We start from the raw sequence: 4537 nt of genomic DNA, 5'->3' as shown, positions 1-4537 counted from the left end.
TTGTCTCCTGAATTCTTACTTGTTTTTTTTATGAGACAAAAAAAAAAATTATTTTAGAACCAATCTTTTCATTGTCTCCTCCTCTAAGAGAATGAGTAATCTTAACAAGAGAGGCTGGGAGCAGGACTCACTTAAGGGCAATGTGGAAATTCCATTCAAAGAAACTGAGACACGAGAAAGCAGAATGTCCTTGATTTTTTGGGAACATAGACCTTTACATTCTGGCTTTCAAAGAGTGAATTGCAGGTGGCCTTGACTGTGGCTCCTTCAGAAATAAAAATTCATGAACAGCTACAACTATATAGAATTTTAGAGTCTACCTAATTGAAAAAAAAAAATTTAAAAAACCCCAAAAGCTAAAAATAATTACAAAATTCACTATCTTTTCAGGTAAGGAAATACACTACCAGTAAAATAATTCACTGACAGGTTTACTGAAGGAAAGGTCAGGGTTTTTAAGTGCTAAAAATAGGAGATTTGTGGTAATTGAGCTAATAAAAGACTGAAAATTCACTATCTGAATAAGAGAGAAGTAATCTATAGGTCTATCTACAGTTGGGAAAAATAAGTCTCATCATTCATTGGTCAGAGAAGAGTCTTCAGTTAGGTTTAATAGAGTGTGAAAAAGTAGGATCACTCCAAGTCCATGGTCCCTTATTGGCTCACTTGATTCCCCATAGTTGTGATGAAACAGAACTATTCCAATATTTCCTAGGCTAGTGTTCATGCAAATGTAAAGCTTTCCATTTACACAATCTAAACCTTTCATTTTAGATATGGAAAAACCAAGACAAAAAATGAAAAAAACAAAAAACAAACAAACACTTGACTATTTTGAAGGACTTCATCTCTGTATCAGATATCAGTCTTTTACCCTTGATGCCAGCCTGTGGCATGACTTTGATGGCCTCTTCCAAGCTCTGCTCTTCCTTGGCATCTAGACTTCTTTGTAAATTGGAAACCTAAACTGTGCCATTGTATAATTTCAAAGGAATTTGAAATTAGAAATGAAAATGAAGCGGGCTGCTACAAGAAATAGTGAGATTCACAATTATCTGAGTTGACCAATGAATATCAAGACAACCACACGGTAGGGCTACTATAAAGAAATATCAAGCTTCAAATTGCGGGTGGGTAGGGGTTACACTAAATGCCCTTTAAGGTGCCTTCAAATTCTAAAACTCTGTGATAGACTGTGTGCTTGTGTTGTCATTATTTCAGGAGCTTCTCCTCTACCATAGGTGTATTGAGAGCAGAAATGGTGTCTTATACACAATGTTCTGGGATGTAGTAGGTGTCCACAAAATGCCTGTTAACTGAGTAAACTTATAAAGTGTGAAGCAAACAATTGGAGATCTCTTTGGAAGGATATCTGTAAAGATTAGAGTGTGTTATTGCTTTTTATTTTATTTTCATTACAAAGAAACTTTCAGTTCACTGTGGTCTGAAAGGTTGCAACTTGCCTAATCTATTATACCTTTTTATTATAGGCAAAGTGAAGCAATGGCTATATCAAAAAGTTCAGAAATAAGATTCAATGACTGTTTTGTGTGTTTTGTTGTTGTTGTCTTTTTTTAGAAAGAATTGGGAGTTAGAGGATTGCATTTAAAGAAATATTTTTGGGTTTTGAAAAAAATACATTGAAAATCTTGAATCTGTAAAATGCCTTAAAGGTAACCTCCCCTCACCCTCCACCAACTGTAGAAATGAATAACTTCAGACCTAGAAAGGGATATAATTAAACTCAAGTATCCAGATCTCCAGGTCTCAAAAATGTAGAAATGTTATCAGTGAATGTAACCACAGGGTGTGATTTTTTTCCTAAGATAAGAAAGATTTATTCCAGTTCTTTTGTGCCTGGGGAAACCTCCTTAATTGCAGATAGACACTTGGGATGCTGTTTACACACACTCTGACACTAAAAGTATTGGCCATAACGCCCCTCTATCCAAGAACAGCTGTTTAGTTTCCTCTAGTTCTGAAATTACTTCCTGATTCATCCTCTCCTAAAATGCAATTGAGTCCTTATCACTGTGCTCCATAGCAAATGAAGATGTGGCTGCTGATAGGATTCAGTCCTCCAGGGGTTTATGGCCACAAAGCTTGGTAAGGGAGCTGGTCAAAAAAACTGTGATCCACAGCTAGGGCATTCCTACTCACCTGTCACACCTAGCCAGGAGCAAGTAGATGCCTTGCCTATGTAATTGGTAGCTTGAGAGGTCATGGCAGGATTTCTGTTTAGAGCGGGTGATTTCAGCTCTATGTGCTTATTAGGAAGATAAAGCTGTTTCCTGCCCCACATTACTCTTCCCTAAAATAAGAATCTCAAAACATTAGAGATAAAAGATATATTACAGGTCATCTTGTATTAATTTCTCACTCTACAATTTCAGAAACAAAGCCCCAGAGAGAGGAAGTAACCTCCCTGAGTCACACATCTCCAAAGGCAAATGGAGTTTCCTGAGTCCTGGAATACTTTCCACCAGACTCTGCTGTATCTGTCAGCAACAGAATGACAGACTAGCCAACATAAAAATCTATCAGTTATAGTAGTCTTCAATTGTAGGCCTTACCTTATAAGGGATGCCATTGACTAGGGCAGACAGAGTCAACCTGGGAATTTTGCCAGATCTAGTTTTGGGTAACTGATAAACACTGCATTTCGAAAAGTAGCCACAGGGCCAGTGCCTTGACTAACCTGTTTCACAATTCCTCCTAAAACTTGTCCCTCTGTTATATTTAAACCTTTTCTCAATACACAGAGGGCTAAAGGGACATGACCTTTCAAAGGATATTCCTTGTCAACAACAGCACAGTCAGCCACAGTGCCATGGGAAAGGACTGACTCTTCAATGACACCTGCAGAAATCCTGTGACCAGCAACATTTATCATATAATCAATTTGAGACATAACATTCAACTACCCTTTTTCATCCATGTAGCCAGCATGTATGGTGTCATAGTATCTAGGAAATTTTTCAAAGTATACATGCTTGAATGCTTCCTGATTTTTCCAGAGTCTTGAAAAAGCCCCCAGGGGTAATAGACTTACCACAATATTTCCTAAACACTGAGCCTTCATTTTTTGCATGTTGTCATCCAAAATCATAATTTTTCATGCCGGGAGATGTCATTGACTTAATAGAAAATCTATTTCTGCCCTTTAAAAGAATGTGTATTTTAATAAATATATCTGCTATGCTAAACCAAGCAGGGATCAAAACTGCAACTTAGGTATGTGCCCTGACCAGGAATCAAATTCAACCTTTTGGTATATGGGATGATGCTCCAATCAATTGAGCAACCATGCTAGGCAAAGACCCCAGTATTTTTAGGCATATCGTTTATTTTGTGAACTTGTTAAAACTGGCATAATAACTTTTTTTTAAAGTCAATTTGAGTCAGTATTCTAATTGAAGTCAAGTTTTTAAATTATTTCCCAAAAATAAATATTTAAATAGATTAGAAAATAACTTGCTGTGATTTTTTATTGATTTGTTGAATGTATAGATCAAATTGAAAAAAAAAAAAAATTGACCTCTTGACAATATTGAGTTTTCCAGACTGTGAACCCAGACTATATCTCCAACTTTTCAGATCTTTGTTGATTTTTCATCAGTTTCATAATTTACTTTACATAGATCCTATGTTAATTTTGTTAGATTTATAGTTAAATATTTCTCTTTGGGGTACTATTGTAATCTCTTACATTTTAATTTCTATTTGTTAATGCCTAATTTATAATAAATCATCTTTTATATAGTAACCTTATATTTTGTGAACTTGTTTTGTACTCATTAGTCCAAGAGATTTCTATAGACTCTGGGATTTTCTACATAAACAACCATGTCATTTGTGAATAAAGCCAGTTTCATTTCTTTCTTTCTATGCATATACATTTCATATGCTATTCTTTTTCTAAAATACTTTTTTATTGACTTCAGAGAGGAGGAGAGAGAGAGAGGAGGAGAGAGAGAGGGAGAGAGAGAGACATCAAATGATGAGAGAGAGCCGAAACCGGTTTGGCTCAGTGGATAGAGCGTCGGCCTGCGGACTGAAAGGTCCTAGGTTCGATTCCGGTCAAGGGCATGTACCTGGGTTGCGGGCACATCCCCAGTAGGAGATGTGCAGGAGGTGGCTGATCGATGTTTCTCTCTCATCGATGTTTCTCTCTATCACTCTCCCTTTCTCTCTGTAAAAAAATCAATAAAATATATTAAAAAAAAATGATGAGAGAGAATCATTTATCAGCTGCCTACTGCACTCCCCCCACTGGGGATCAAGCCTGCAACCCTGGCATGTGCCCTGGCCTGGAATCCAAACATGACCTCCTGGTTCATAGGTCAAAGCTAAACCACTGAACCATGCTGGCTGGGCTCAAATGTTATCTTGTCTCATTCTACAAGTTAGGCCTTCCAGTACAATTCTGAATAAAACACATGAGAGGGAACATCCTTGCCTTCTTCCCAGTCTTAGAAAGTATCTGTTTTTTTGCCATTACATATGATATAAGTAGTAAATTTTTTTTAAAACATTC

The 4537-nt window shown here is 36.7% G+C and overlaps 1 pseudogene; it reads right to left on the bottom strand.

The window, feature by feature from the left end:
• Window positions 1-2540: 2540 nt before the first annotated feature.
• On the bottom strand, window positions 2541-3109 carry LOC118675745 (annotated as a pseudogene).
• Between the last annotated feature and the right edge of the window lie 1428 nt (window positions 3110-4537).

Source organism: Myotis myotis, unplaced genomic scaffold (genome assembly GCF_014108235.1).
Source record: "Myotis myotis isolate mMyoMyo1 unplaced genomic scaffold, mMyoMyo1.p scaffold_m19_p_2, whole genome shotgun sequence".
Taxonomy (NCBI): Eukaryota; Metazoa; Chordata; class Mammalia; order Chiroptera; family Vespertilionidae; genus Myotis; species Myotis myotis.
The sequence above is the reverse complement of the archived record's forward strand: the minus strand, read 5'-3'. Positions and strand labels throughout refer to the sequence as shown.